Genomic DNA, 14,335 nt, shown 5'->3' with positions numbered 1-14,335 from the left:
AACTGTACCTTAAATTTCAGCTATTCTTGATTAATGACCATTAATTTCTAACTATGTATTAATAATTCAAAGTAATTGTTCTTGAAGTACCAGCCATTCCTGATTAATGTCCAGTAATTCCTAACAATGTATTTATAATTCATAGTAATTGTTCTTTAAACCCCAAATATTCCTCATTAATGTCCAGTAATTTTTAAGAATGTATTAATAATTCATAGTAATTGTTCTTTAAATCCAGACTATTCATCATTAATGTCCAATACTTCCTAACAATGTATGAATAATTCATAGTAATGGTTCTTTAAATTTAAACTATTCCTCATTGATGTCCACTAATTCCTAACAATGTATTAATAATTCATAATAACTGTTTTCTAAATCCCAACTATTCCTCATTAATGTAAAGTAATTACTAACAACGTATTAACAATTCATAAAGATTATTCTTCAAATTCCAGCTATTTTTGATTAATGCCAGTAATTTTTAACAATGTATTAATAATTCATAGCAATTGTTCTTTAAATTTCAGCTATTCTTGATTAATATCCATTAATTTCTAACTATGCATTAATAATTCATAGTCATTGTTCTTTAAATCACAACTATTCCTCATTAATGTCCAATAATTCCGAAAATGTATAAATGATAAATAGTAATTGTTATATAAATCCTAACTATTCCTCATTAATGTCCAGTAATTCCTAAGAATGTATTAATAATTCATAGTAATTGTTCTTTAATTTCCAGCTACTCTTGATAAATATCCAGTAATTCCTAACAAAGTATTAATAATTCATCGTAATTGTTCTTTAAATTCCAGCTATTCCTGATTGATGCCAGTAATTCCTAACAATGTATTAATAATTCACAGTAACTGTTCTTTAAATTCCAGCTATTCTTGATTAAAGTCCAGTAATTCCTAATAATGTATTAATAATTAATACTAATTGTTCTTTTATTTCCCAGCTATTCTTCATTATTTTCCAGTAATTCCTAACAATGTATTAATAACTCATAGTAATTGTTCTTTAAATTCCAGCTATTCCTGATAAATGTCCATTAATTCCTGACAATGTATTAATAATCCATAGAAACTGTACTTTAAATTCCAGCTATTCCTGATTAATGTTCAATAATTCCTTAAAATGTATTAATAATACATAGTAATTGTTCTTTAAATCCCAACTATTCTTCATTAATGTCGAGTAATTTCTAACTATGCATTAAAATTCATAGTAATTGTTCTTTAAGTACTAGCTATTCCTGATTAATGTCCAGTAATTCCTGACAATGTATTTATAATTCATAGTAATTGTTCTTTAAGCCCCAAATATTCCTTATTAATGTCCAGTAATTTTTGAGAATGTATTAATAATTCATAGTAATTGTTCTTTCAATCCAGACTATTCATGATTAATGTCCAATAATTCTTAACAATGTATTTATAATTAAAAGTAATTGTTCTTTAAATCTGAACTGTTCCTCATTAATGTCCAGTAATTCCCAAGAATGTATTAATAATTCATAGTAATTGTTCTTTAAATTCCAACTATTCCTCATTAGTGTCCAATACTTCCTAACAATGTATGAATAATTAATAGTTATGGTTCTTTAAATTTAAAATATTCCTCATTGATGTCCGGTAATTGCTAACAATGTATTAATAATTCATAGTAACTGTTTTCTAAATCCCAACTATTTCTTATTAATGTCCAGTAATCACTAAAAATGTAATAATAATTTGTGTAATTGTTCTTTAAATTCCAGCTATTCCTTATAAATGTACAGTAATTCCTTACAATGTATTAATAATACATAGTAATTGTTCTTTAAACCCGAACTATTCCTCATTAATGTCCAATAATTCTAAACAATGTATTAATAATTCATAATAATTGTTCTTTAAATCCCATCTATTTTTCATTAATATCCAGTAATTCCTAAAAATGTATTAATAATTCATAATAATAGTTCTTTTAATTACCAGCTATTCTTCATTATTTTCCAGTAATTCCTAACAATGTATTAATAATTCATATTAATTGTTCTTTAAATTCCAGCTATTCCTGATAAATGTCCAGTAATTCCTAAAAATGTATTAATAATTCCTAGTCATTATTCATTAAATTCCAGCTATTCCTCATTAATGTCCAGTAATTCCAAACAATGTATTTATAATTTATAGTAATTGTTCTTTAAATATCAACCATTCCTCATTAACGTCTAGTAATTCCTAAGAATGTATTAATAATTCATAATAATTGTTCTTTCAATTCCAACTCTTCCTCATTAATATCCAATACTTCCTAACAATGTATTAATAATTCATAATAAATTTTTTTATATCCCAACTATACCTTATTAATGTCCAGTAATTCCTAACAATGTATTAATAATTCATAGTAATTGTTCTTTAAATTCGAGCTGTTCCTAAATAACGTTCTGTTATTTCTAACAATGTATTAATAATTCATTGTAATTGTTTTTTTAAACCCCAACTCTTCCTCATTAATGTTCAGTAATTTTTAAAAATGTATTAATAATTCATAGTCATTGTTCTTTAAATCCTAACTATTCTTCATTAATGTCCATTAATTTCTAACCATTTGTTAAGAATTGATATTAATTGTTCTTTAAATACTAGTTATTCCTGATTAATTACCAGTAATCACTAACAATGTATTAATAAATTATAGTAATTGTTCTTTAAATACCAGTTATTCCTGATTAATTACCAGTAATCACTAACAATGTATTAATAAATTATAGTAATTGTTCTTTAAATTCCACCTATTCTTGATTAATGTCCAGTAATTTAAAACAATGTATTTATAATTCATAGAAATTGTTCTTTAAATGCCAACTATTGCTCATTAATGTCCAATAATTATTTAGAATTTATTAATAATTTATAGTAATTGTTCTTAATATCCCACCTATTCTTTATTAATCTCCAAAAATTTCTAACAATCTATTAATAATTCATAGTAATTGTTCTTTAAATTTCAACTATTCCTCATTAATATCGAGTAATTCCGAACAATGATTCCTGTTGCGCTGCGGTGTCTCTGCTGTTCCAAAGGCAAAGATAACAGAAAAAACTGGGTAAAGCGTCCTTGGAGACCTATTAGGAATGCCACCATTCCTAATGTATAAATGCATTTATAAATGTATTAACAATTCAAAGTAATTATTCTTAAAATTCGAGCTATTCCTGATTAATGTCCTGTAATTGCTAACAAAGTATCAATAATTCATAATAATTGTTCTTTAAATTCCAGCTATTGTTGATTAATGTTCAGTAATTCCTAACAATGTATTAATAATTCATAGTAATTGTTCTTTAAATCCCAACTATTCATCATTAATGTCCATTAATTTCTAACCATGTGTTAAGAATTGATATAAATTGTTCTTTAAATACCAGTTATTCCTGATTAATTACCAGTAATCACTAACAATGTATTAATAATTCATAGTAATTGTTGGTTAAATTCCAGATTAATGATTAGTTATTCCTAACAAGGTATTAATAATTCATTGTAATTGTTCTTAAAATTCCAGCTATTCATGATTGATGTCCTGTAATTCTTAACAATGTATTAATAATTAACAGTAATTGTTCGTTTTATTCCATGTATTCCTGATTAATGTCCAGTAATTCCGAAAAATGTAATTTATAGTAATTGTTCTTTAAATCCCAAGTATTCCTCATTAATGTCCAATAATTCCTACTATTGTATTAAAAATTCATAATAATTGTTCTTTAAATTTTAACTATTCCTCATTAATGTCCAGTAATTCCTAACAAAGTATTAATAATTCATAATAATTGTTATTTAAATCCCAACTATTCCTCATTAAGTTATAGTTATTCCTCACAATGTGTTAATAATTCATAATAATTGTTCTTTTAAATACCAGCTATTCTCGATTAATGTCCAGTAATTCCTAAAATGTATTAATAATTCATTATAATTGTTCTTTAAATCCCGACCATTCCTCATTAAGTTCCAGTTATTCCTAACAATGTATTAATAATTCAAAATAATTGTTAGTTTAATTCCAGCTATTTCTGATTAATGTTCAGTATTTGGGAACAATGTATCAATGATTCATAATAATTGTTCTTTAAACTCCAGCTATTCTTGATTAATGTTCAGTAATTCCTAACAATGTATTAATAATTTCTTGAAATTGTTCTTTAAGTTCCAGATATTCCTGATTAATGTCCAGTAATTCCTAACAATGTATTAATAATTGATAGTAATTGTTCTTTAAATTTAAGTTACTCCTGATAAATGACCAATAATTTCTAACAATGTATTAATAATTCATTGTAATTGTTTTTCAAATCCCAGCTATTCCTGATTAATGTTCAGTAATTCCGAATAATGTATTAATAATTCATAATATTGTTCTTTAAATTCAAGCTATCCTTAAATAATGTCAAGTAATTCCTAACAATGTATTAATAATTCATAGTAATTGTTCTTTTAATTTAAGTTACTCCTGATAAATGACCAATAAGTTATGACAATGTATTAATAATTCATTGTAATTGTTTTTTAAATCCCAGCTATACCTGATTAATGTACAGTAATTCCGAACAATGTATTAATAATTCATAATATTGTTCTTTAAATTCAAGCTATCCTTAAATAATGTCAAGTAATTCGTAACAATGTATTAATTATTCCAAGTAATTGTTCTTTAAATTCTAACTATTCCTAATTAAAGTCCAGTAATTGCTAACAATGTATTAATAATTTCTTGTAATTGTTTTTTAAATACCAGCTATTCTCGATTAATGTCCAGTTATTTCTAAAATGTATTAATAATTCATTATAATTGTTCTTTAAATCCCAACTATTTCTCATTAAGTTTCAGTTATTCCTTACAATGTATTAATAATTCAAAGTAATTGTTCTTTTAATTCCAGCTATTTCTGAATAATGTTCAGTATTTGGGAACAATGTATCAATAATTCATAATAATTGTTCTTTAAATTCCAGCTATTCTTGATTAATGTTCAGTAATTCCTATCAATGTATTAATTATTCATAGTAATTGTTTTTTAAATTCTAGCTATTCCTAATTAAAGTCCAGTAATTCCTAACAATGTATTAATAATTTCTTGAAATTGTTCTTTAAGTTCCAGCTATTCCTGATTAATGTCCAGTAATTCCTAACAATGTATTAATAATTCATAGTAATTGTTCTTTAAATTTAAGTTACTTCTGATAAATGTCCAATAATTTCTGATAATGTATTAATAATTCATTGTAATTGTTTTTTAAATCCCAGCTATTCCTGATTAATGTTCAGTAATTACGCACAATGTATTAATAATTCATGGTATTTGTTCTTAAAATCCCAACTATTTCTCATTAATGTCTAGTATTTTCTAAGAATATATTAATAATTCATGGTAATTGTTCTTTAAATCGCAAATATTCCTCATTAATGTCCAGTGATTTCGAAGAATGTATTAATAATTCATTGTAATTGTACTTTAAATACCAGCTATTCTTCATTAATGACCAGTAATTCCTAGCAATGTCTTAAAAGTTCAAAGCAATTGTTCTTTAAATTCCAGGTATTCCTAAATAATGTCCAGTAATTCGTAACAATGTATTAATAATTAATAGTAATTGTTCTTTAAATTCCAGCTATTCTTGATTGATGTCCAGTAATTCCTAACAATGTATTAATAATTCATAATAATTGTTCTTTAAATCCCAACTATTCCTCATTAATGTCCATTAATTACTAACTATGTATTTATAATTCATAGTAATTGTTCTTTAAATCCCAACTATTCCTGATTAATGTTTAATAATTCCTACTAATGTATTAAAAATTCATAATAATTGTTCTTTTAAATACCAGCTATTCTCGATTAATGTCCAGTAATTCCTAACAATGTATTAATAATTCATAATAATTGTTTTTTTACATACCAGCTATTATCCATTAATGTCCAGTAATTCCGAAGAAATTATTAATTATTCAAAGTAATTTTTCCCTAAATCCCAACAATTCCTCATTAAGTTCCAGTAATTCCTAACAATGTATTAATAATTCATAGTATTTGTTCTTTAATTACCAGCTATTCTTGATTAATGTCCAGTAATTCCTGGCAATGTATAAATAATTCACAGTAATTGTTCTTTAAATTCAAGGTATTCCTTATTAATGTTCAGTAATTACGAATAATGTATTAATAATTCATAGTATTGTTCTTTAAATTCAAGCTATCCTTAAATAATGTCAAGTAATTCGTAACAATGTATTAATTATTCCAAGTAATTGTTCTTTAAATTCTAACTATTCCTAATTAAAGTCCAGTAATTGCTAACAATGTATTAATAATTTCTTGTAATTGTTTTTTAAATACCAGCTATTCTCGATTAATGTCCAGTTATTTCTAAAATGTATTAATAATTCATTATAATTGTTCTTTAAATCCCAACTATTTCTCATTAAGTTTCAGTTATTCCTTACAATGTATTAATAATTCAAAGTAATTGTTCTTTTAATTCCAGCTATTTCTGAATAATGTTCAGTATTTGGGAACAATGTATCAATAATTCATAATAATTGTTCTTTAAATTCCAGCTATTCTTGATTAATGTTCAGTAATTCCTATCAATGTATTAATTATTCATAGTAATTGTTTTTTAAATTCTAGCTATTCCTAATTAAAGTCCAGTAATTCCTAACAATGTATTAATAATTTCTTGAAATTGTTCTTTAAGTTCCAGCTATTCCTGATTAATGTCCAGTAATTCCTAACAATGTATTAATAATTCATAGTAATTGTTCTTTAAATTTAAGTTACTTCTGATAAATGTCCAATAATTTCTGATAATGTATTAATAATTCATTGTAATTGTTTTTTAAATCCCAGCTATTCCTGATTAATGTTCAGTAATTACGCACAATGTATTAATAATTCATGGTATTTGTTCTTAAAATCCCAACTATTTCTCATTAATGTCTAGTATTTTCTAAGAATATATTAATAATTCATGGTAATTGTTCTTTAAATCGCAAATATTCCTCATTAATGTCCAGTGATTTCGAAGAATGTATTAATAATTCATTGTAATTGTACTTTAAATACCAGCTATTCTTCATTAATGACCAGTAATTCCTAGCAATGTCTTAAAAGTTCAAAGCAATTGTTCTTTAAATTCCAGGTATTCCTAAATAATGTCCAGTAATTCGTAACAATGTATTAATAATTAATAGTAATTGTTCTTTAAATTCCAGCTATTCTTGATTGATGTCCAGTAATTCCTAACAATGTATTAATAATTCATAATAATTGTTCTTTAAATCCCAACTATTCCTCATTAATGTCCATTAATTACTAACTATGTATTTATAATTCATAGTAATTGTTCTTTAAATCCCAACTATTCCTGATTAATGTTTAATAATTCCTACTAATGTATTAAAAATTCATAATAATTGTTCTTTTAAATACCAGCTATTCTCGATTAATGTCCAGTAATTCCTAACAATGTATTAATAATTCATAATAATTGTTTTTTTACATACCAGCTATTATCCATTAATGTCCAGTAATTCCGAAGAAATTATTAATTATTCAAAGTAATTTTTCCCTAAATCCCAACAATTCCTCATTAAGTTCCAGTAATTCCTAACAATGTATTAATAATTCATAGTATTTGTTCTTTAATTACCAGCTATTCTTGATTAATGTCCAGTAATTCCTGGCAATGTATAAATAATTCACAGTAATTGTTCTTTAAATTCAAGGTATTCCTTATTAATGTTCAGTAATTACGAATAATGTATTAATAATTCATAGTATTTTTTCTTTAAATCCCAACTATTTCTCATTAATGTAGTATTTTCTAAGAATGTATTAATAATTCATAGTAATTGTTCTTTAAATCGCAAATATTCCTCATTAATGTCCAGTAATTCCTCGCAATGTTTTATTAATTCATAGTAATTGTTCTTTAAATACCAGGTATTCCTGATTACTGTCCAGTAATTTCTAATAATGTATTAATCATTCGTAGTAATTGTTCTTTAAGTCCCAACTATTCGTCATAAATGTCCAGTAATTCCTAACAATGTATTAATAATTCATAATAACCTTTTTTATATCCCAACTATACCTTATTAATGTCCAGTAATTCCTAACAATGTATTAATAATTGATAAAAATTGTTCTTTAAATACCAACTATTCCTGATTAATGTCGAATAATTTTTAACAATCTATTAATAATTCAGAGTAATTGTTTTTTATATTTCAGCTATTCCTGATTAATGTCCAGTTATTACTAACAATGTGTTAATAATGCATTGTAATTGTTCTTTAAATTGAAGCTATTCTTGATTAATGTTCAGTAATTCCTACCAATGTATTAATAATTCATAGTATTTGTTCTTTGAATTTCAGCTATTCCTCATAATGTCTAGTAAATCTTAACAATGTATTAATAATTCATTGTAATGGTTCTTTAAATTCCAGCTCTTTCTCATTAATGTGCAATAATTCCTAATAACGTATAAATAATTCATAGTAATTGTTCTTTAAATCGCAACTATTCGTCATTAATGTCCAATAATTCCTAATAATGTATTAATAATTCCGAGTGATTGTTCTTTTAATCCCAAATATTCCTCATTACCCTCCAGTAATTCTCAATAATGTATTAATAATTCATAGTCATTGTTATTTTATTCCCAACTATTCCTCATAATGTCCAGTAATTCCTCGGAATTTATTAATATATCATAATAATTGTTCTTTAAATTCCAGCTATTCCTGATTAATGTCCTGTAATTCTTAAAAATATATTAATAATACATAATAATTGTTCATGAAATTCCATCTATTCTTGATTAATGTGCAGTAATTCCTAATAATGCATTTATAATTCATTGTAATGGTTCTTTAAATTTCAACTATTCGTCATTAATGTCCAGTAACTCCTAACAATGTATTAATACTTCATAATAACATTTTTTAAAATCCCAAACATACCTTATTAATGTCCAATAATTCCTAAAAGTGTATTATTAATTTATAAAAATTGTTCTTTAAATTCCAGCTATTCCTGATTCATGTCCAGTAATTCCTAACAATTTGTTAATAATTCATAGTAATTGTTCTTTAAATTCTAGCTATTCTTAATTTAATGACCATCAATTTCTAAATATTTGTTAAGAATTCATAGTAATTGTTCTTTAAAATCCACCTATTCTTCATTAATATCCAGTAATTCCTAAGAATGTATTAATAATTAGTAGTAATTGTTCTTTAAATCCCACCTATTCTTTACTAATGTCCAATAATTCCTAACAATCTATTAATAATTCATTGTAATTGTTCTTAAAATTTCAACTATTCCTCATTAATGTCCAGTAATTCCTAGCAATGTATTAATAATTCACAGTAATCGTTCTTTATATTTCAGCTATTCTTGATTAATATACAGTTATTCCTAACAATGTGTTAATAATGCAATGTAATTGTTCTTTAAATTGAAGCTATTCTTGAGTAATGTTCAGTAATTCTTAACAATGTATAAATAATTCATAGTTATTGTTCCTTAAATCCCATCTATTTCTCATTAATGTTCTGTTATTCCTACCATTGTATTAATAATTCATAGTATTCGTTCTTTAAATTTCAGCAATTCCTCATAATGTCTAGTAAATCTTAACAATGTATTAATAATACACAATAATTGTTCGTTAAATTCCTGCTATTCTGCATTAATTACTAGTAATTCCTAACAATGTATTAATAATTCATTGTAATGGTTCTTTAAATTCCAGTTATTCCTCATTAATGTGCAATGATTCCTAATAACGTATAAATAATTCATAGTAATTGTTCTTTAAATTGCAACTATTCCTCATTACTGTCCAGTAATTCCTAAGAATGTATTAATAAATCATAGTAATTGTTTTTTAAATCCCAACTATTCCTCATTAATGTCCAGTAATTAACAAACAATGTATTAATAATTCATAGTCATTGTTATTTTATTCCAACTATTCCTCATATTGTCCAGTATTTCCTATGAATATATTAATATATCATAATAATTGTTCTTTAAATTCCAGCTATTTTTGATTAATGTCCAGTAATTCATAACAATGTATTAATAATTCATAGTAGTTGTTCATTAAATGCCAACTATTTTTCATTAATATCGAGTAATTTTTTAGAATGTATAAATAATTCATATTAATTGTTCTTTATATCCCACTTATTCTTTATTAATGTCCAATAATTCCTAACAATCTATTACTAATTCATAGTAATTGTTTTTTAAATTTCAACTAATCCTCATTAATGTCCAGTAAATTCGATCAATGTATTAATAATTCATAATAATTGGTCTTTAAATCCCAACTATTTTTATTAATGCCCAGTAATTCCTAACAATGTATTAGTAATTGATAATAATTGTTTTTTAATTACCAGCTATTCTTGATTAATGTCCAGTAATTACTAACAATGTATTAATAATTCACAGTAATTGCTCTTTAAATTGCAGCTATTCTTCATTTATGTCAATTAATTTCTTACTATGTTTTAATAATTTATAGTAATTGTTCTTTAAATACCAACTATTCGTGATTAATGTCGAGTAATTATTAACAATGTATTAATAATTCATAAAAATTGTTCTTTTAATTCCAGCTATTACTCAATAATATTCTGTAATTCATAATAATGTATTTATAATTCAGAATAATTGTTCTTTAAATGCCAACTATTCCTCATTAATGTCCAGTAATTCCTTAGAATGTATTAATAATTCATAGTAATTTTTCTTTATATCCCACCTCTTCTTTATTAATGTCCAATAATTTCTAACAATCTATTAACAATTCATAGTAAATGTTCTTTAAATTCCAACTATTCCTCATCAATGTCGAGTAATTCCTAGCAATGTATTCATAATAATTGTTCTTTGAATCCCTACTATTTTTCATTAATGTCCAGTAATTCCTAAGAATGTATTAGTAATTCATAATAATTGTTCTTTTAATTACCAGCTATTCTTGATTAATGTCAAGTAATTCCTAACAATGTATTAATAATTCATAAAAATTGTTTTTTAAATTCCAGCTATTCCTGATTAATGTCCAGTAATTCCTAATAATGTATTAATAATTCATAGCAATTGTTCTTTAAACACCAACTATTTCTTATTAATTTCCAGTAATTACTAAGAATATATTAATATTTTATAATAACTGATTCTTAAATCCCAACTATTCCTCATTAATGTCCAGTATTTCCGATCAATGTATTAATAATTCATAATAATTGTTCTTTAAATCCCAACTATTTTTATTAATGCCCAGTAATTCCTAACAATGTATTAGTAATTGATAATATTTGTTTTTTAATTACCAGCTATTCTTCATTAATGTCCATTAATTTCTAAATATGTATTAATAATTCATAGTAATTGTTCTTTAAATTCGAGCTATTCCTCAATAATGTTCTGTTATTCCTAACAATGTATTAATAATTCATTGTAATTGTTCTTCAAGTTCCAGCTATTCTTGATTAATGTCCATTAATTTCTTACCTTGTGTTAAGAATTCACAGTAATTGTTCTTGAAATAACAGCTATTCCTGATTAGTGTCCAGTAAACACTAACAATGTATTAATAATCTATGGTAATTTTTCTTTAAATTCTAGCTATTCTTGATTATGTCCAGTAATTCATAACAATGTATTTATAATTCATTGTAATTGTTCTTTAAATGCCAATTATTCGTCATTAATGTCCAGTAATTCCTTAGAATGTATTATCAATTCATAGTAATTGTGTTTAAATCCTACCTATTCTTTATTAATGTCCATTAATTCTTAACAATGTATTAATAATTCATAGTAATTGTTCCTTAAATCCCAACTATTCCTCATTAATGTCCAGTAATTCCTAACAATGTATTAATAATTCATAGTAATTGTTCTTTAAATTCGATCTGTTCCTAAATAATGTTCTGTTATTGCTAACAATGTATTAATAATTCATTGTTATTGTTTTTTAAACCCCAACTCTTCCTCATTAATGTTCAGTAATTTTTAAAAATGTATTAATAATTGATAGTGATTGTTCTTTAAATCCTAACTATTCTTCATTAATGTCCATTAATTTCTAACCATTTGTTAAGAATTGATATTAATTGTTCTTTAAATACCAGTTTTTCCTGATTAATTACCAGTAATCACTAACAATGTATTAATAAATTATAGTAATTGTTCTTTAAATTCCATCTATTCTTGATTAATGTCCAGTAATTTAAAACAATGTATTTATAATTCATAGAAATTGTTCTTTAAATGCCAACTATTGCTCATTAATGTCCAATAATTATTTAGAATTTATTAATAATTTATAGTAATTGTTCTTAATATCCCACCTATTCTTTATTAATCTCCAAAAATTTCTAACAATCTATTAATAATTCATAGTAATTGTTCTTTAAATTTCAACTATTCCTCATAAATATCGAGTAATTCCGAACAATGATTCCTGTTGCGCTGCGGTGTCTCTGCTGTTCCAAAGGCAAAGATAACAGAAAAAACTGGGTAAAGCGTCCTTGGAGACCTATTAGGAATGCCACCATTCCTAATGTATAAATGCATTTATAAATGTATTAACAATTCAAAGTAATTATTCTTAAAATTCGAGCTATTCCTGATTAATGTCCTGTAATTGCTAACAAAGTATCAATAATTCATAATAATTGTTCTTTAAATTCCAGCTATTGTTGATTAATGTTCAGTAATTCCTAACAATGTATTAATAATTCATAGTAATTGTTCTTTAAATCCCAACTATTCATCATTAATGTCCATTAATTTCTAACCATGTGTTAAGAATTGATATAAATTGTTCTTTAAATACCAGTTATTCCTGATTAATTACCAGTAATCACTAACAATGTATTAAAAATTCATAGTAATTGTTGGTTAAATTCCAGATTAATGATTAGTTATTCCTAACAAGGTATTAATAATTCATTGTAATTGTTCTTCAAATTCCAGCTATTCATGATTGATGTCTTGTAATTCTTAACAATGTATTAATAATTCATAGTAATTGTTCTTTTTATTCTAGGTATTCCCGATTAATGTCCAGTAATTCCGAAAAATGTATTAATAATTCATAGTAATTGTTCTTTAAATGCCACCTATTCCTGATAAATGTCCAGTTATTGCTAACAATGTATCCATAAGTAATAATAATTGTTCTTTAAATTCCAGCTATTCTTGATTAATGTCCAGTAATTCATAAAAATGTATTAACAATTCATGGTACTTGTTTTTTTAAATCCCAACTATTCCTCATAAATGTCCAGTAATTCCTAGCAATGTCTTAATAATTCATAGTAATTGTTCATTAAATTCCTGGTATTCCTGATTAATGATTAGTTATTTCTAACAAGGTATTAATAATTCATAGTAATTGTTCTCTAAATCCCAACTATTCATCATTAATGTCCATTTATTTCTAACCATGTGTTAAGAATTGATATAAATTGTTCTTTAAATACCAGTTATTCCTGATTAATTACCAGTAATCACTAACAATGTATTAATAATTCATAGTAATTGTTGGTTAAATTCCAGATTAATGATTAGTTATTCCTAACAAGGTATTAATAATTCATTGAAATTGTTCTTCAAATTCCAGCTATTCATGATTGATGTCTTGTAATTCTTAACAATGTATTAATAATTCATAATAATTGTTATTTAAATCCCAACTATTCCTCATTAAGTTATAGTTATTCCTCACAATGTGTTAATAATTCATAATAATTGTTCTTTTAAATACCAGCTATTCTCGATTAATGTCCAGTAATTCCTAAAATGTATTAATAATTCATTATAATTGTTCTTTAAATCCCGACCATTCCTCATTAAGTTCCAGTTATTCCTAACAATGTATTAATAATTCAAAATAATTGTTATTTTAATTCCAGCTATTTCTGATTAATGTTCAGTATTTGGGAACAATGTATCAATGATTCATAATAATTGTTCTTTAAGTTCCAGCTATTCTTGATTAATGTTCAGTAATTCCTAACAATGTATTAATAATTTCTTGAAATTGTTCTTTAAGTTCCAGATATTCCTGATTAATGTCCAGTAATTCCTAACAATGTATTAATAATTGATAGTAATTGTTCTTTAAATTTAAGTTACTCCTGATAAATGACCAATAATTTCTGACAATGTATTAATAATTCATTGTAATTGTTTTTCAAATCCCAGCTATTCCTGATTAATGTACAGTAATT

This window comes from Tachypleus tridentatus, chromosome 9 (genome assembly GCF_004210375.1).
Source record: "Tachypleus tridentatus isolate NWPU-2018 chromosome 9, ASM421037v1, whole genome shotgun sequence".
NCBI classification, from domain to species: domain Eukaryota; kingdom Metazoa; phylum Arthropoda; class Merostomata; order Xiphosura; family Limulidae; genus Tachypleus; species Tachypleus tridentatus.
Note: the sequence above shows the minus strand (reverse complement) of the source record.